Genomic DNA, 19949 nt, shown 5'->3' with positions numbered 1-19949 from the left:
GAGGGTAGATCTTATATTAAGTGTTCTTACCACAGTAAGAAAAAAGAAAGAATGATTTGCTTATGCTTCAATTTTTTTCAATTATTCTCTGGTTGGTATATTGATTCATTTCTTCATGGTAACAATATATGTTTACTATCATAAATCTACTTTTAAGGCATTTAAAGACAGGAATGTTACTTCTCTGGGATTCTTAACATTCCCATTGGAAAACCGATTCTGTTTAAACCACAGAGCCCATTATATTACTTAGGGGTGTAGGAAAGGGCATAGAATGAGGGAGGAAAGCACAAAATACCTTTGACACCTTTTCCGCAAGTACCAGGGGGGTCTTTCCAGGTGATGCAGTGGTAAAGAATCCGTCTGCCAATTCAGGGTTCAATCCCTGGGTCAGGAAGATCCCCTGGAGAAGAAAATGGCAACCTGCTCCAGTATTCTTGCCTGGAGAATTTCATGGACAGAGGAGCCTGATGGACTACAGTCCATGGGCTCGCAAAGAGTCAGACATGACTGAACACACGCACACCCAAGTACGAGGTGCAATAGCAATATCTCAGAGGAAACCCTGGTTGGATTAGTAGGGTGAGGAAGCTTTTCAGGGATCTGGGAGGCCAGGCCCTGGCCTTGTGTCCAGGTAGTGGGCGCTCGAGCACCGTGTGTTAGTCGCATGCGAGCACAGTTCCCTGCGGTCCGCGGTGCCCTCGGGAGATTCTTCAGGCGTCGGTGGCTGAGGTGGAAAGCAGAAGGGAGAGGCGCACGGGGAGGGTCTGCAACGGGAAGTGAACAGAGGGAGTCGACAGCTGGCGGAAGTGAACGGAGGGAGTCGATTGCTGGCGTGCGGAGCCAGAGGAGCGCAGGGTGGCGATTACTGCAGAGCTGTGTTTCTGAGTGAGGACAGAGTTTCCTTGAGGCTCACATTGTTGGTTTACAGTTCACTGAATTTAACAAGGTACTGATGATAATGGATTTACTTTCCTTTTGAAAACAACTCCGAGAGAGAGTTAACGTCAGGGTCATGAAGACCTGGAAGAACCAATGCTCTCGTTGCTTTAGATAGCCTTGGCCCTGGAGTCAAACCCAAGAGTGAAGGGATTATTATGTCTCAAGGTTAATCAGCATTAAGATAATATTCTAGGATGGAATCTTCACTTTGAACGTTCTTTTCATTAAGATCTAGAGAATAATTTTGTGCTATTATGTAGTTATAGCCTCTTAGCCATGCTTTTTAAAAAAACACGATCATTTTTATGACACTATGGCAGAGAAAACCAGAGAAGCCCCTGTATCCAATTTTTTTTAAATCTCCTTCAGGAACAGAACCCCTGGTTTTTCAGCTGGAGATATGGGTACTCAGACAACACACCTATTTCCCAGCTTCCCTTGTTAGATGTGGCCCTGTGGCTAAGTTCTGACCAGTGAGATGGGGGCAGAGGTACCATGTGGCAGCAGCTGGAAGTCTTCCTTACAAAGACACCCAGTATCTGCTGTTTGTGTTCTTTCCTCCAGTCCCTCTGCCAGGACCCAGATGTGGCCATCCTGGACCTTGAGGAGGTTGACTGCTCTAGGGGATGACAGAGTGGGCGGCTAAGAAGTGCCTGGGGCCTTGAGGACTTTGAAGAGCCTTCCACACTGGCCGTGGATGGCCGAACTGGACTGTCACCTGAGACAAAAATAATCTCATATTTTGTGTCAGCCCCTCTTTGGGGGTCTTCTGATACTTGCAGTCAAACTAATCATCACTAGTATAAAAATTAAAATTCTGTTCTATCATCTCTCATTCACCCTGTTAAAATTTTTCTTCATCTTCTCCCCTTATTCATTTCATTGTCTTCGCAATTTGTCAAAGACTTTCTTTTCCAAAGACCACACTGTTTCTAACATAGCTTTCTCCATCGTTCTTGATATCCTTCTTTGATGGTGTCTCATCTGATTAAAACACACTTGGTGGTTGAACATCCCCAGAAGTTGAACATAGTCTCATGACCAAAAATACTCTGATAGAGATTTTTGCAGTTCAAAATGTATAGCTTATATCAGATTTCCTTACTAATTACATTCTTCTACCCAGCCAAACCAACAGTCCTTTACCTCATCTATTCTGCGGCTCAGGAAGAAGAGTCATGTCCACACATTCAGGTCAGACTACTCTGCTTATGGCCTTGGATATTGAAAGTGGTGGTCCTTCCCTGATTTCCTGCTCCCATAAATTCCCAAAACTCACTTTCTCCTTTTGTGAACACACACCTCCAATGCATTCTCCTAATCTGTTGTTTTTCCTTCTCTTCTGTTCCTAAAGGCCATTGCCAGCTGTCATTCAACTTGCACTGAATCACAGTGCTCCCAGGTCTCCTTATTTCCAAAGTTTTCTTCAATTCAGCAAACCTTTATTGATGCATTGTCTCATGCCAAGCCCCACACTAGGCTGTGGGGATATAAAGAAGATTAAGGCATAGTTTCTGCTCTTGACAGGAAAGGTGTTTAGCTTCCTCCTTTGTTGTTGTGTACTTAACACTCCTTCAATCACTGGTCCACATGGATAGAGCCGGGTTTTTCAGGGGTGGGGGCTACACCAGGTGACCCTACTGTTCAAGCTGACAAGAGACATTCAGACGAACATCGATCAGGGGAAAGAGTGTAGCTCCCTCACTCCTCTGTCCTTCAGATCAGATCAGATCAGATCAGTCGCTCAGTCGTGTCCGACTCTTTGCGACCTCGTGAATCGCAGCACACCAGGCCTCCCTGTCCATCACCAGCTCCCGGAGTGCACTCAGACTCATGTCCATCGAGTCAGTGATACCATCCAGCCATCTCATCCTCTGTCGTCCCCTTCTCCTCTTGCCCCCAATCCCTCCCAGCATCAGAGCCTTTTCCAATGAGTCAACTCTTCGCATGAGGTGGCCAAAGTACTGGAGTTTCAGCTTTAGCATCATTCCTTCCAAAGAAATCCCAGGACTGATCTCCTTCAGAATGGACTGGTTGGATCTCCTTGCAGTCCAAGGGACTCTCAAGAGTCTTCTCCAACACCACAGTTCAAAAGCATCAATTCTTCGGCGCTCAGCCTTCTTCACAGTCCAACTCTCACATCTATACATGACCACAGGAAAAACCATAGCCTTGACTAGATGAACCTTTGTTGGCAAAGTAATGTCTCTGCTTTTGAATATGCTATCTAAGTTGGTCATAACTTTCCCTCCAAGGAGTAAGCGTCTTTTAATTTCATGGCTGCAGTCACCATGTGCAGTGATTTTGGAGCCCAGAAAAATAAAGTCTGACACTGTTTCCACTGTTTCCCCATCTATTTCCCATGAATTGATGGGGCCGGATGCCATGATCTTCATTTTCTGAATGTTGAGCTTTAAGCCAACTTTTTCACTCTCCACTTTCACTTTCATTAAGAGGCTTTTGAGTTCCTCTTCACTTTCTGCCATAAGGGTGGTGTCATCTGCATATCTGAGGTTATTGATATTTCTCCCAGCAATCTTGATTCCAGCTTGTGTTTCTTCCAGTCCAGCATTTCTCATGATGTACTCTGCATAGAAGTTAAATCAACAGGGTGACAATATACAGCCTTGACGTACTCCTTTTCCTATTTGGAACCAGTCTGTTGTTCCATGTCTAGTTCTAACTTCAATAATTTTGTGTCAGATAGGCCTAATTTGACTTTTCCTATATGCTACAGGAGGGATTTCAGAGAGAAGGGACTTGCTTGTTGCTTTGAAACAAAATGAAACTTGGATCTAGGGCACTTGAACCAGTGGATTGACTCCTATTGTTTCACACAGACAGAATTATTCAGGTATCTTGCATGGTAACCTGGTATGTAAAAGAAGGTCCACCGTCAAGAATAAAAGAGTGATGGAATAGGGTGTACCAGATGTCCCAAGAAAATCAAGTTGAGAGGATGGGATGGAAGTTATAAAAATAAAGATCCATGAAAGGCTGTATTTCCTTTCCCCTTCCCCCACCCTTCCTGGGCTTTACTCCTTATCTTTGATCTGGAGGAAGTATCTGTAGCTCTTCTCTGGGGAGGAGGAAGTCCATCAAGGCCTCAGTGTTACAATTTCTCTAGCTAGGCCATCTCCACCTGTGGTCCCCTCTTCACAGGGGGCACTCCTAAAGTATGATCTTCTGGTTAATCTCTGCAGTTAGCACCCACTAGGTCTATCTGTCCTCCCTGTTAACCTAATTTGGGACTTTATTATACTTTTTAAATGTCTCTCTTCTTTCCTATTTTGAGTTCCGTTACAAAATCTTCCTCTGTGCACTTAGTCTTGGGAGGCACCATGCCTGATCCTGGCCTTCCCCCATCAGCCACTAAGCATGTGGGTGGGGTGGGGGCATCCAGGATAGTCCCCTCAAATGAGAACAGACAGGAAAGGGAGAAAGTCAGGGACAATTACTCCTGGAGACTTTTGAGATTTCTTGAAGTTTGTTTTTTGTTTTACCAGCATTGTCTTTGGGTATGTGTATATATGTATGTATATAACTCTATTTCTACTGTGCAGTGAAAGTGTTAGTGGTTGAGTCGTGTCTGACCCTTTGTGACCCCATGGACTGTGTAGCCTCTGTCCATGGAATTTTCTAGGCAAGAATACTGGAATGGGTAGCCATTCCCTTTTCCAGGGAATCTTTTCGATCCATGGATCGAACCCAGTCTCCCACATTGCAGGTAGATTCTTTACTGTCTGAACCACCAGGGTGGTGGCCTTTAAAAATAAAAATGACATTGTATGCTTGTCTCTAAAACAGCAGAGGGTGAAACTGAGGGGTGGGATTCATCCCTCGACACTATTCTGAAGGTCAGTCTAAGCCAAAACAGGGGCTCACGGTGAAGAGTCATCAGAACCCTGGGAAGAAGAGGTAAGCAAGAGCCATTCTTGGGACTTGTGTTATCAGTCAGAATGGAAGGGCTGAGAAAGGACCCTGCTTGGGACCAAAAAGAGAGGGTTTTCACCAAAAGACAAGCCCAGCTCCCCAGTACTTCTGTGGCATTACAGCAAGCCTTTAACATTTCTGCACATTTTTAGAGTAAATGAATGAGAGTCCAGGTACTCTAGAACAAGACTTTGGGGCTCTCTCCTGGAAGCACTGCTGGGTTTCAAGTCAGAAAGCTAGGATTCAAGTCTTGGCTCCTGAGATGCCTAGCTGTGTGATCGTGAGTCTGCTTTTATACTCTCTGGCTTCTTGGTTTCTTCCTCTGTGGGAGGTAATAATACCTGCCTGCCTTCTACCCAGTCACAGGTAATCTGTAGCATACAATTTACACTCCAGGTACCAAGCTAGATGCCTGGAGTAAGCAGCCTCTCATAGCTTATGCTCTACTTTGAAACTGGATGTGAATAACTGTAAATGTGACACTGTCACAGTGAAAAACCTCTGGGACTTATGGGCACATTTGCCAGGGCACCTAACCTAGGCTGGGAGGTTGAGGGTGGGGTGGGGAGGGGAGTCTTCCTTGGGCAAGCAGTTTGAGCTGAGATGCAAAGGATGAATAGCAGTCAGACAGATGGAGCTGGAAGGTGAGACCTGGTCACAGGAAAGAAATAGCGGTAAGAAGGTTCAGGTAGGGAGAATGTTACCTGTTGGACTAAGAAGATGGCAGAGAAACTGGGAGTGCAGAACTACATGGGGAATGGAAAAGACGGTGCTTAGCCTCATGAGCTGTAACAGATGGATTCTAAGGGAGACAAAATGATAATGAAGTGTTAACATTTCTTGAGCCAGGTACCCTGGTCATCACCTTATGTGTGTCAGCTTATTATTTCCCCCAACAGCCCCAAGGTCACTATTAAATGGTGCAGACAGAATTCAAACTCAAACTCCTGGCCCCATCCCACTATAATGTGCCTATATAAAAGCTCTGCAGACGCCAAGGCAGTATGCCAATGTCACATACGGAGAGTTTAGACCCAGAAGGATTCGTTTCTCCCAATCTCTTTTGGATATTTCTATTTTTGAGGAAGGTGTTTCCCAAGGCCACAGAGAATGTGGGGGAAAAAATGAAATCAGCTTCTGTTTAAAGAAACTTCTTTTAAAGGAACAAATGACTCTTGGTCAGGCTGTTTCTCTCTGGTCAACATCCTGGCAGGAAACTTCCAAGCACAAGAGACTTGAGAAGGAAGGAATGTTTTCTTTGCCGCTAATTGACTTCCTGTTTTGCTTTCAAAAATTTGCATAGATTTTCTTAAATGCTTTTAGGAAAAAGTGGGTGTTTTTTTTTATCGTTTCCATGAGACGAGATTTTTGTTGGTAGAGATCAGCCATAGGAATTGCATGGGACCAGCCAGCTTGAGTTGCCTGGATATAAACTCTGCCAGCTCCTCTCTGAAGGCTATTCTGTGCCCCTCCACCTGTTCACTTGGAAATACTCCTACCTCTGTGCTCTCACTCGGGCCCCACATATTCCTGAGGCACGTGGTCAAGCTTATTTGTTGATATGCCTGTTGTTCTACCAACTGTCAGCTCCTTGGAGGCAGGAACTATCTGACTCATCTGTCCATCCCAGTGCTTACCTGGTGCATGTCATAGATGCTTATGGAGTGAAAGAGCACACAATGACTGCTTCAAGAGTCCCAGCCTTGATGTAGTTAGTGCCCACTCTGTGACAAGCGCTATGCCCGTGGGTTGCATGCATCGTCTCATTAAAGTCCTACAAGCCTGCTATGCAGTTTCTCTTACTCCCCACCTTTCAGATAAGGCAAACCAGGGCTCAGGAAGCTAACAGTGGCGCCAGGAGTCCAGCTTAGGTCTTCTTTCCCGTCCCATCTCTTTGCCTCCTCCCTTAAAGTGGCAGATGGAGGAAGTCAGCAGCTCAGAGCATTTGCTGATCCTAGCCAGCATGGGCGAGTGTTTAGAAGCTGTCTCTTATTTTGCTTTGAGGAAGCTGTGGCAGGATGAAGTCATAGAGACTGCCTTGATTTTCTGTGATCTCTCCTAGGTGAGGCAGCATGGAGTCAGGGAAGGAAGGAGGCTGCAGGTCCACGGGGCCAGGGTTTGAATCCTGGCTCTGTCACCGCCTGTGTGACTCTGGCAAGGTGTTCCACAGCTCTGTGTCTCTTACAGAGGGATAACCACACCTCCTGCATGGGAGTGAAGAGTCCATCAGAAGTTTCAAGTAGAGGGCTCAGGGCCCTATGAGTGCTGTGTGTATATGGTAGCTGTCTTTAATCTGAAGATGCTGGAGAATGCTGATGTCACTGCATCGGTGGCCTGGCTGACCCTGTCCTCTGGCTTTAGCAAGCACAGGGCATCAGGTCAGCTCAGTCTCCCTGCCTGCAACACCCTCGCCCTAACTTACTCATATGGCTTGCTCCTCCATAAGACATCTTCCCTTACCTCCTTTAACCCAGTTGCATGGTTTGGTTGCTGTTTGCTTATTTGGTGATTGATTGGTTGTTGGTTGGTTTGGTTGACTAGTATAAGGGGGATCTTGGAATCTTGACATAAGCCAGGGGTTGACAAATTAGAATCTGTAGGACAAATTTATCCCTCCCTCTGTTTTTGGCCACTAAATGACAAAGGTTTTTACATTTTTAAATGGTTGAAAACATTTTTTAAGAGGATACAATTTGGGGATTTCCCTGGGGATCCAGTGTTTAAGACTCTACACTTCCAGTACGGGAGGTGTAGGTTCAATCCCTGGGCGGGGAACTAAGATCCCACATGGCACACAGGCACAGCCAGAAAAATTTTTTAAAAAGAGAAAAAAAAGGTTAAAAGAATATCCTTTTATGAAAATCACATAAAGTTTGAACTTCAATGTCCATAAAGTTTTATTGGACACAGCCATGCTCATTTGCTTACATTTTGTCTACAGCTGTTTTCTTGTTACAACAGCAGAGGTGAGTAGTTGCAACAAAGACTGTATGTACCCTAAAGCCTAAAATATTCCTATCTGGCTCCCTTTTTTTTTTTTTTTTTTCAAAAAAGTTTACCCATCTCTGGTATAAGCAAACAGCAGCAGAAATACCCTACCAAACCTCATCCCCTTTCCCGTCTCCACCCGATCCCCCATACAGCCTCAGGTCAGAAATCCTTCCCGTTAACAAACTGCAAATACTCCCTGAGAACTTTACAGAGTGCACACCACTCTTCACACTTTAATTTTACTGGACAGAATCACACCTGAGCTCAGCGCAGAGGGGAGAAAAAGAAGGTAGATGTGAATGAGGAAGAGAAAGAGAGATAAAGAAGGGGAAGTGGGGGCAGTGGAAGGGTAAGCAGATTTATAAGAAATATGTTCCAAACGAGAAAATCCATAAAAAGCCAGGGAAAGGGGAAGGGTTAACAGATGGGTGTAAATTCCCCTACTTTCTCTGCAATTGACACAATCCTATGATCTCTTCTTCAACAAGTTTTGAAAAGATGGCAGCAAGAGGCAATAACATCAGTTAGAGAAAATGATTAATTGAGAGACTGTTGTTGACATAATCTGGTATTTATTCAACTAAGGAACTGACCAGCTGACAAAGACAAACTCAAAACTCCTAGTAAAATTTTGCTGTTGCAGCAAATGAGCTAAGGAGTCAGGTATCTCTACCAGAAGTCATTGAATCCCACAAAGAAATAGTAGCAACTTCTGCAGTAAAACCTTAATGTTAGATTATAATAATCAACAAGAAAAGTCTATAAGGAGTAATAAGGCAACGATGTTCATTTTAAAAATAGGGATTAAAAAGTCTACACATTCACTTGATTAACATAATTCTTATTTTATTGATAGAAAGAAAAACCCCAATGATAGTAACACAAAAGAAGATCTGGTTTCATCCCCGGAGTCTACAGAATTCATGGCAAGATTTCTAGACATAGACATGTGCGTGCATGCATGCTAAGCCGCTTCAGTCGTGTCCGACTCTTTGCGATGCTATGAACTGTAGCCCATCAGGCTCCTCTGTCAGTGGGATTCTCCAGGGAAGAATACTGGAGTGGGTTGCTGTGCCCTCCTCCAGGGGATCTTCCCAACCCAGGAATCGAACCCAGGTCTCTTACATCTTCCTATAGTGACAGGTGGGTTCCTTACCAGTAGTGCCACCTGGAAAGCCCAAGCATACACACAGGGATTGGTAAAAAGCAGAATAAGTATAGCAAGGCATGTCTACTTTGTAAGACAAAGACCAGAGATAAAGACCCTAAAAGCACAAGTGTTTGCCAAAGTCGAGTCCCAGCGGGCTTTGTTTTTTTGCAAGTATGTACTTGATACAGAAGAGAGATTTACTCTAAATAGAATTCACTGAGGGATGTGGAAAGCCAAAAAAGTCTCATTTTCTCACCTTCAAGGAACTTGCTAGTAATAAAAGAAGATAAAAAAGAGAAAGCAGAAAAGCAAAGCAGTACAAGCAGGAAGATACATGCGCTCCAGTGTTTACCGCAGCACTAGTTACCATACCCAGGACATGGAAGCAACCTAAATGTCCACCAACAGATGAACGGATGAAGAAAGAGTGGTACATATAGAACGTTATTCAGCCATTAAAAAGAATAGAATAATACCATTTGCAGCAACAAGACAGACCTAGAAGTTGTCATGATGAGTGAAGTAACTCAGACAAAGAAAGACAAATATCATATGATATCACTTAATGTGGAATGTAAAAAATGGTACACATGAACCTATCTACAAAACAGAAATAGAGGTGTAGAAAACACCAGTTACCAGGGAGTAAGCAGGGAAGGAGGGATACATTGAAAGTTTGGGACTGACACATACTTATTATTGTATATAAAATAGATAACTAATAAGCACCAACTGTATAGCATAGGGAACACCACTCAATACTCTGTAATGGCCCATACGGGAAAAGAATCAGAGTATATATATAAACTAATTCACTTTGCAGTATATCTGAAACTAACACAGCATCATGAATCAACTGTACCTCAATAAAAATTATTTTTAAAGAAGGCAATACAAGCAAAAAGACGAGCACACTGCTCGCAACATTGTCCATGCCCTGGTCCATTCAGCGTGTGCTCGTGTTCTGGCTCTCCCGACCCAGAGGTCCTTCATCCCCCATTTAGCAGCGTTTGTTCACAAGTTTATGCAAAACCTGTAACAGGCACCCCAGTGGTTGATGTCTACCAATTAGATAGCAAAAGGGGGAAGAGGAAAACTAAACCCTTTCTAATCAGCACTTCTCCAAACTGCCAAGGTCACAAAAACAAACAAACAAACAAAAAAAAACAACAAGCTAGTCCGAGAAACTGTCACAGCCGTGAGAAGCTTAAGAAGCCACAACAACTAAATGTATCACCGTGTCATGGATGGGGTCCTGGAACGGAAACAGGATATTGGGTAAAAACAAAAGAAATTCAATTAAAGTATGAACTTTGATTAATAGCATATTAATATTGATTGGTGGTGACAAATCTATCACAGTAACAGAAGCTGCTAATACAGAAGAAAACTGTGCAGAGTCTATGGGGGCTCTGTGTGCCGGCTTCACAACTTTTCTGTAAATCTAAACCTGATCTGAAAAGTAAGGTTCATTTTCCCAAAGAAGGAATTATTCATTCAGTGAACATTTAGAAAATGACTCCGAGTCAGGCACTCTGCCATGCGTCTCACTTGAAGCCTGAATTTGCATCCTCCAAACTTTCCAATTGTCTCATCACAGGAAAGGTTAAAGGAGTCATCTGTCCCCTTGACCTTGCAATAACCAATGTCTGTGTTTTACAAAAGATGACTAATTCACTGTGAGATTAAATGGGTGTTGCAGAGGGGAGGGCAAAAGGGGTAGTCTTTGGTTCAACAAATATCAGAAAAATTGTTGTTTAGTCACTAAGTCGAATCTGACTCTTGTGCAACCCCATGAACTGTATAGCCCGCCAGGCTCCTCCATCTAAGGGATTTTCCAGGCAACAGTACTGGAGTGGGTTGCCATTTCCTTCTCCTAGATATCTTCCTGCCCCAGGGACTGAACCCTTGTCTCCTTCATTGGCAGGCCAATTCTTTACTACTGAGCTATGTGCGAAGCCCTCAGAAAAATTAGATTAAAGCAAATAAAAACATTTGTTTATAGAACCTCTCAGAGCCTTCATTTTGCTTATACATATTGTAACTATCCCCCCAAAAATCTATATAATGCAGTATGTCCCCAGCTTATTTGATGGTGAAACTTTCTTATTGCAGAACACTTCTGGGGACTAACTTCCTCCTGATCATTCTTTGGAAAGCACTGTGCAACCTAAAAAAGAAGATTGAAATAGCTGAAAACTGCTGAAGGAGAGGCTTGGCGCGGTGAGTTTAGAACGAACACAATGAAAATGACCTCATCAGTCATTACTGATTCTTAATTGGTTGCCTCAGGGATCTCAAGAGCCAAAAATTTTGCCAAACTAATTGCTGAAAATTTTTCGTTTTATGCTCAAGGCCTAAAACAAGAGCCTAATGGACTGTGTATCTTGTTAAATGTAACTGCGTGAGGAAACTATTAACATTAGACTCAGTCGATGTCCTCCATGGCTAAACAAAAGGCATTTGTAACTCAATTCTTTGAAAAGTTACACAAATTTGAGTGGGCAATGAATATTTGGTCGAGATTAGTTAATGCCGAAATGAATAAATCTTCCCTGTTTTGGGGAACAAAGACAATTCGGTTGCATATAGCTGCAGACACTCTAATGTACCTTGAACAGCTAGAATCTTAAGAACTCATATATGGAAATTGTACATTCTATTCCTTCAGACATGCAACTTTCTGAATCTAAATTACATTTTAATTTAATCAGTTTGGGCAGTTGTATATCTTCTGCAGAGATTAAAATAATAATAGCCTCAGACCTGGCTGAGTTTTCTTGCAAATTTGTTTCAAAGTATAACAGATGACAGGCAATAAGACGTGAATCTTGACAACATGGTCTTTGTTATGGGATACAGATGTAGCATTTTTACCAGCCTCTGACTGCTTTTAGCACAATCCTTAAAGAATTGGAAAAATCTTGCTTGAGATGCATAAAAGTGGCAGAAAAGTAACTGTTAAGGAAACAGAAAAACTGCGGTAGTAGAATAAAGTAAGGAATCAGAATTCAGCAGAAAGAGTGTGATAGAGATGGAGGGTGAAAGAGATCGATTTGAATCCTAGGTCCATCCCATTGAAGCTGAGTTATCTTGGGCAAGTGAATTTTGGAACTGCAGCTTCCTTATCAGAAAAACGGGAACAATAATGTCACCTTTGCACAGTTGTTGTAAATAACAGAGATAGTGTCTGCAAAGTGCCTTTTTCAGTACTCAACATCTACTATACCCTTGGTAAATATTAATTCTAATAAGAAAATTCTGTGCTCAATCTTAAACAGCAGAGGGTTTAGCAAGGATTCAAGCGAGTACTGGAGCATCATCACAGAATAACTGGAAACCACATTTATAAGAAGCAGAGGAGGGAAAATTTTTTAGGCCAGCTAAAAATGAATGCTGTATGGAAAGAACAGCTTGATTTGCATCAGCAGAGGCTTTTTGGAAGGCAGGCAAGACATAAACTTTTAGCCTTTTGGCATATCTGAACTCAATTACAGTGGTTCTGCTTAAGTCAGGTTGGTCAAATGCGCTTCTCTGTACATCTCACTTCAAAACTTTCTGAAACCAGTACTTTTCTAGACTCAAACAAGAAAACTATTGGATCCTCAAAAATGAGACAATGAAAGGGAAGCAAGAAAATGTTTGCATATTCAAATCAGCAAAGCATTATCCTTCTCTTGGCTAACAGGGAAGCTTCTTCACAGTACCACTGAGATGACTCCCTCCTTCCCTGATGGCAAAGCTTATGCTTAAAGCTGCCCAAACGTAAAGACAATGATGAATAGCAGTTCCTGCAGATACAGCACCAAATGAGAGAAAGGGTGAATTTTATGGTACATGAATTATAGTATTGATTTGTATCTCAATAAAGATGTTACTAAAAAAATATTCAGAGAATCATAAGTAGTAGATCTGCCACAATTAAGTAAAACTAGGTTTTTCAATAACGGTTTATATGTATTGAGTGCTTATTAAGGACCAGAATTTTTCTAAGTATTCTCCATGTATTAATTCATCTGATCCTTGCAATTACCCTGTAAGGTAAGCACTCTTAGCCCCCACAGATAAACTGTGGCTCGCTTCATATCACACAGTAGTAAATGGCAGAACTGGCGTCAGAACTCGGGCCATCTAAATCCAGAGCCCTATTTCTTAACCAACTCACCGTGTATGATCTTAACCACCATTCATACTACGCCATGCTGCTTTCTGGAATATATGGAGTCCATTACTAGAACACAGTTGTTTGGAATCCAATTCAAATACTACTATATATTCTAACAAAGAACTGCGGGGTAAGAGGAAATTAATATTTAACTCCATATAGCTGTATATTTGGCAGGACTAAATAATATAATCAAGAATAATCAGCCTACAGTCAAAGCCTGGTTTGACAAAATATGAGAGGTTATAAAATAGAGCAAGTCATTACAGACAAAAACCCCTTCCTCCCGGGCTGATAGATGTTTGTCATTCTGCCGTATGCCCAGTTAAATTTTTATCAAGAAAAATGATGCAATCAGAGAAGATGATAAATTACACATCTTGTAAACATTTAGTAGCCTAAACAAAGAGATTTAGCATCAAGATAAAATATAAATATCTTCAATAACCACTGATGTGTAACTGCCATTAGAATTTCATCATGTGAAGAAAAAAAAGGACCTTCTTCCTTTGCTTCTATTTAGTTAGCTAATTTAGTGGGGAAAATTGAAGTCTAAAGGAGAAATGAAGGAAGATTTCAATAGCTTTGTTTTTTTTTTGTCTTCACAAAATTAAAGGCATATCATCTGTTAAATGGGACACAAAAGAATAAGGTAGTAACAGTTCGTGCTTTATAGTAATGGTGACATCTCTTTGCTCTTTTGTTTTAAAATTAAGTTCAAGCGTCCTGCTCGACTAAGAGTCACACACCTAATGTTTTGTGCCTTATAGGCTGCATGAAGTATAGTCTTTTCAGAGATTGATGGTGCTGCCTATCCTAAAAGTTTCCTACATACAAGGACAGATTATCACTTTCACCCTGTGCCAAGGTGTCAGAGACTACCAGGACAGTGCATCAGAAGAGGGCTGGCTGGCTTGGAGGTGTACCTGGTTAGAATTCACATTATAAACAAGAGCAGTATGCCTGTGAGCTTCTCTCAAGGACACGGAAAAGAAGAAAATATGGCAACAAGCTACTTACTGATGGAGCTTCTTCCACTGCTTTTTTCCAGATCTCTCTTATCCAAAACCCCAGGCTTCATCTCCAGCGAGATGCATTTCTGATGCCTTCCGACATCTGTTCTACCCTGCACCACCTCTGAGCCTTGGTCCAAGCTGCCCAGATCCATGGAGAACTCTTCGTCTTTCTACTAAGCCCCATCTCCCCAGCACCACCCTCAACACGTACACATATGCACGTTCTGTGCTTTTTCTTCTTCAACTTACCACTGAACTCACTTAATTCCAGGAATTCATCACTAGTTATCTTTCTCATTCATTTATTTGATAATTTTGTTCAACCAAAATCTTCTCATTTAGAACAAAAACTACGTGCCAAACATTTCAAAAGCAACCTTTAAATGGCATTTCTTCTAAGCAGTTTGGCAACTACCATGGCGAACGTGCACATTTATATGATAACTCTGTTACACTCTCTGTCCTGGAACTAGATAGATAGAGGCTTGCTGGGTTGTTGTATCCTCAAGCCCTCTGGACTCTGGCGCACAACTGGTAATAAATTCGAGTTAACCTACGAAAAGACCTGTGCTGCCAAGAGCAGCTCTGCTAGCTACACATCACAGCAAGAGAAAGTAAATGCACTTTGTCTCACATTTCTGAGCCGTGCTGATCCAGCCGACTTTTGACTCATCCTCCTCACCCAAACAAACATGGAACATTTATCCCCAACACACAACCACATACCCCACTCAACTTCGGCCAAAAAGAGGAACGCTGAAGTCCAGAACGCTAGTTTGTCGTTTAATATACTTCTCGTTAACTGTGAATTAAAATGACGTCTTAGAACATAGAGACAAGGAGACAGGTTTTGAGTCCCAGATCTGCCAAAAATCAGCTGTGACAGCTTTTTGGATCTAATGTCCTCATCTTTAAAATGAAAATGCTTTCAGAGGCTTCTTGAGAGCATGAAATAAGGGGCCGCTATAAGAAAGTGCTTGGAAAATGACATAGGTCTCCAGAAATGTTGACGAACCTCTTACTGCCATTCAAAAAGTCCACAGCATCTTTTAAACCTGATTCCACGTTGATGACTCGGACCTTTAATCCTTGCCGATTGGCACTAGAATTTAAAATCAAACTTTGCAAAAGACGATCATGGCTGATCTTCACTGCGGTCACCTGCCTCAACCCTCAATCGGCCTTCCGTTCTCATGCAGCTGTACCCTGCCAAGGCAGCCATGAACTTAACTGGCCAAGTCTGAGAACTTTCTTCCTTGCCCATCTACTGGTCACTTAATGCTTTCGGTCAATTTCTCTTTCTCCACCTCAGAGACATGACAACAGGGTGCTTTTTCTTGGACTTCTCAGATTCACCTTCTGAAGTCTTCGTCTGCGTTTTTTTTCTCCTTCCATCTCGAGTCTGTGGCAGTCTTCCATGTCCTGATGGCCATTCACCTCGTAGCCTGCCCACTCTCACCGCACGGCCTCACCCACCATCATGGCTTCAGTGACCAGTGTCTAAGCAAGTGACCCCCATTCATAGCGTCAGTCCTGATAGCCTTCCATGCCTGCCAGATACTTTCAAATGGATGGCCTACCAATCCTTTGATCTTGTCACATCTAAATCAGAACTTACTTGTTCTCCCCCGTACTGACTCTTCTTTCTCTCTCTCCCTTATCCCTCATGTGGAGTTTAATCCCTTGATTCTAGCAGTTCTTTCCAAATATCTTGGGCATGTCCTAATTGCTTCCTGGGCAGAGTTCTGCATCTGCATCCCCACAGTGGGCTGTCCTTATTAACAAAAGGGGGAAGTACACTTTTGATTTGTGACTTGGGTTAATTACATACTGGATTTTAAAATTTCTGAGAAAAAAATCTTCTAGGTGACAAATTTCCACTAAGTATGCTTTTATCCATTGTCTTAGGTGCTAGATTTGAATTTATTATGATGATTGAGAGTAAAAAGAGAGACTAAAACATTATATAATATGTGGTTTTCGTATCAGCAGACTGGGGATGATGATTCTCCCCCAGGTATTCATGCAAAGGTTTTCCAGTTTTGTAAATTTTTGTGCTGTGCTGTGCTTAGTCACTCAGTTGTGTCTGACTCTTTGCGACCCCCTGTACTATAGCCCACCAGGCTCCTCTGTCCATGGAGATTCTCCAGGCAAGAATACTAGAGTGGGTTGGCTTGCCTTCCTCCAGGGGATCTTCCCAACCCAGGGATGGAACCCAGGTTTCCCGCATTGCAGACGGATTCTTTACCATCTGAGTCACCAGGGAAGCCTTTGTAAACTTCTACTCAATCCAAATTGACTCCTACTTCCAAGTGGGGCTCCAGAGTCCAGGTCTTACAGATGGGGTCTGTTTTACTCCTAGGTGTCTAGGGACCCAGTGTCCCCCATAAAATTCATAGCCGGCCGCCCACCTCAGTGTCCCTGCCTAGTGAACACACAACCCCAGTGAAGCGTTTCTTTTTTCCGCCATATACAACCCACCCATCTGCTCTGTTGTAATTCTGGAACACCTTCCAGGTGTCCCTGCTGCCATCAAACCCCCGTCTTCTGCCCAAGAGAGAAGGAACATGCCCGTAGTTCTATTCAAGAACCAGAACTTCAGACGCCCCCAAAGAATGCATGAGGGTTTGATAGGGTCATTTTGAATATGTCATTTGATGCTATCCACATTTTAACATTTGCCCCCCATTTTGTAACCCTAAAAGGTAAATCATATAACTTTTAGCCCCTCTTGATTACTAAACCATGTGCACCCTGTTACACTTCTCCTGAAGGAGAAATTTTGGCCCACAGACCATCTACTGCTTCCTTCTCTCCCTCCAGCTCTTCTCCCAGAGGATCTCTCCAAGCTTAATGAATAAATTCAGCCCCAAGACATTTGCCCCCTCTTTTTTAGAGTCTCTCATTACAGCTGCCTTTCACCTAAACTTTCGTAACAACAACAAAATGTCACGATACTCCAGTTCATTTGCTCCCAGGAACTCTGTCCAGCAATCTGACACTGTTGAATTACCTGAAGATGCCTGTGTCTCTAATGTGTATTTTTGGACTATTGATCCATCACTGTCAATTCCTTTGTGCTAGATTTTTATTCAGAATTGTAGGCATAGCTGCCGAAATATCAACAGCAACACTGAGACATAGTTTATCTGCCAACAACAAAGGAGGCTCGTAGGGAAGGAGGATAGACAATCAGGAATCAGAAAAGTCCCTGGATAGACTTTCTTCCACTTGGAGAACAGCCTGAGTCAGGACAGACAATCACAAGTGGGTTAACTGGGGCACCAGCAGGATGGATCTCCTTCCATACTAACTCACAAAGATGTTTATGCCCCAGTTACCATGGGAAACATTCACTTATTTCTTTGACCTCGTTTTCAGTTTACCTTTTCTACCTGATCTATAGCCTCCATGTTCAAAAGCTCAGAGCAATTCCATTTTATTCAGGGCAAGGAATGATCTTTCAGGACTACTCCTAGATGAGAGTCAGGAGCGGTGGGAAGAGTTCTCCTTTTTCCTCTCTCATCTCCCCACTCCTCCCCACACATCCCTGGGTCCTCCTGACTGAAGTCGAATTATCCTATCAGCTCTTCAGCCTTGAGCATGGTCAGACAGGTTTTGCACTATGTTAAAATTGAAACATCGTGAGAAGAGATACACATTAAATCTTATTAACTAGTCATTTGCATTTTGATAAAAAAAATTTGATTGTATTTCTTTTCTTCTTTCCCACAGAGCAAGTTTTAAGAAAAAAAGAGCAAATGGATCATAAACAGTGAGGAAGAGCAAGTTTCATGGAAGAATCTAGAGTCCAAGTGCCTACATTACAATCTAGCCAAAAGCAGGATCATAGGGATTCCTTTTTTCCAGTTCTGCCACATCCCCTTGGTCCCATTTTGTCCCCAAAGGACAAAGAGCTCACTGCTCTCATCACAATCTAAGACATGGGAGGAAGAAAAAATAAGTGGATTGCAAGTGGGGAGCCAAAAAGAGATCAAGTCAGAGGTTTGGGCTGAGGTGCAATTCCTTAAGTGTAACCTTATTTTCTTATTAGTCAATAATCTGGTGCAAGTTCATGTTTTCAACCAGTTTTTGTTGTCAGAGTTACAGAAACCAAGTGATGTACAACAAATGCACAGTGGTTCTTGGAGTGAGAAGGGGAAGGAGGAAGTAGCCCAGGGGCCATCATCTTGGGACACTGAGTTTGATTTTTGATTAAAACTTGGCACAGAGATTTCTGAAATGTGAATGGAAAAAACAGCCATTTCAGGACTGCAGGCAGTTTTAAGTCTTATGAACAAGGAGATCTACAGGAGCCAATCAGGGCAGGCTATATAATGTGCAGGGCCCAGTGCAAACTGAAAGTCCAGGACCATCGTTCATTAATTCGAAAAATTCCAAAATAGTGACAGCAGAGCATTAAAACAAACCCTCCTTCTAAGTACAGGCCCCTGTGGCACTGCACAGGGGACAGCCACATGGGGCCGATTCATTATTCGAATGTGGAGTGTAGAACCTCTTCTCATATGGAAATGGTTGCGGCATGATTCCGAGTAGCTAAACTGCTCTCTGTAAGAATATGATATTCAAAGGCAGCAAGCTGGACTGTTTGACTTACCACCACATCCCTGAATACAGAATAGGTGCTCACGAAATATTTTTTGGCAAAGGGGGGAAATGAGGAAACGAACATAAAATAATTTGTATGCAGTAAGTAGGTGCATCATTACAGATTTGTGTCTGCTTTCAACCTTCCTCTGTAAGAAACTGACCCATTCATTTCAGTTCAGTCACTCAGTTGTGTCTAACTGTTTGCAACCCCATGAACTACAGGATGCCAGGCCTCCCTGTCCATCATCAACTCCCAGACTTTACTCAAGCCCATGTCCATTGAGCCAGTGATGCCATCCAACCATTTCATCCTCTGTCATCCCCTTTTCCTCCCATCTTCAATCTTTCCCAGCATCAGGGTCTTCTCAAATGAGTCAGTTCTTTGCATCAGGTGGCCAAAGTATTGGAGTTTCAGCTTCAGCATCAGTCCTTCCAATGAGTTTTCAGGACTAATTTCCTTAAGGATGGACTGGTTGGATCTCCTTGCAGTCCAAGGGACTCTCAAGAGTCTTCTCCAACGACACAGTTCAAAAGCATCAATTCTTTGGTGCTCAGCCTTTTTTATAGTCCAGCTCTCACATCCATACATGACCACTGGAAAAACTATAGCTTTGACTGGACAGAACTTTGTTGGCAAAGTAATGCCTCTGCTTTTTAATATGCTGTCTAGGTTGGTCATAGCTTTTCTTCCAAGGAGCAAGCACCTTCCAATTTCATGTCTGCAGTCACCATTTGCAGTGATTTTGGAGCCCCAAAAGCAAAGTCTGTCACTATTTTCACTGTTTCTCCATCTATTTGCCATGAAGTGATGGGCCCAGATACCATGATCTTAGTTTTCTGAATGGTGAGCTTTAAGCCAACTTTTTCACTTTCCTCTTTCACTTTCATCAAGAGGCTCTTTAGTTCTTCTTCACTTTCTGCCATAAGAGTGGTGTCATCTTCATATCTGAGGTTATTGATATTTCTCCCAGCAATCTTGATTCCAGCTTGTGCTTCCTCCAGCCCTGCGTTTCTCATGATGTACTCTGTATATAAGTTTAAATAAGCAGGGTGACAGTATACAGCCTTGACGTACTCCTTTTCCTATTTGGAACCAGTTTGTTGTTCCATGTCCAGTTCTAACTGTTGCTTCCCAACCTGT

General features: G+C 42.7%; 2 long non-coding RNA genes across 4 annotated transcripts in view; one reads left to right on the top strand and one right to left on the bottom strand.

The window, feature by feature from the left end:
• The window catches only part of LOC147359119 (uncharacterized), a 79764-nt gene that overhangs the window by 14921 nt on the left and 44894 nt on the right, over nt 1–19949 (bottom strand). The window contains exon 3 of one of the 3 annotated variants that reach the window (XR_015140538.1): nt 299–403. The exons of 1 other annotated variant lie outside the window; for it this stretch is intronic. This is a non-coding gene — a long non-coding RNA (uncharacterized LOC147359119). Of the gene's footprint in view, nt 1–298; nt 894–19949 lie in introns of those variants that run through there. One more of the 3 variants, XR_015140537.1, reaches the window with a different exon arrangement.
• On the top strand, nt 11122–18911 carry LOC147359121 (uncharacterized). The gene is made up of 2 exons (XR_015140542.1): nt 11122–11239; nt 14233–18911. It is a non-coding gene; the product is annotated as an uncharacterized LOC147359121 (long non-coding RNA).

The sequence above is a fragment of the Bos grunniens genome, chromosome 14 (assembly GCF_055505025.1).
Source record: "Bos grunniens cultivar Pamir isolate PY7600 chromosome 14, Bosgru_T2T1.0, whole genome shotgun sequence".
NCBI classification, from domain to species: Eukaryota; Metazoa; Chordata; class Mammalia; order Artiodactyla; family Bovidae; genus Bos; species Bos grunniens.
The sequence above is the reverse complement of the archived record's forward strand: the minus strand, read 5'-3'. Positions and strand labels throughout refer to the sequence as shown.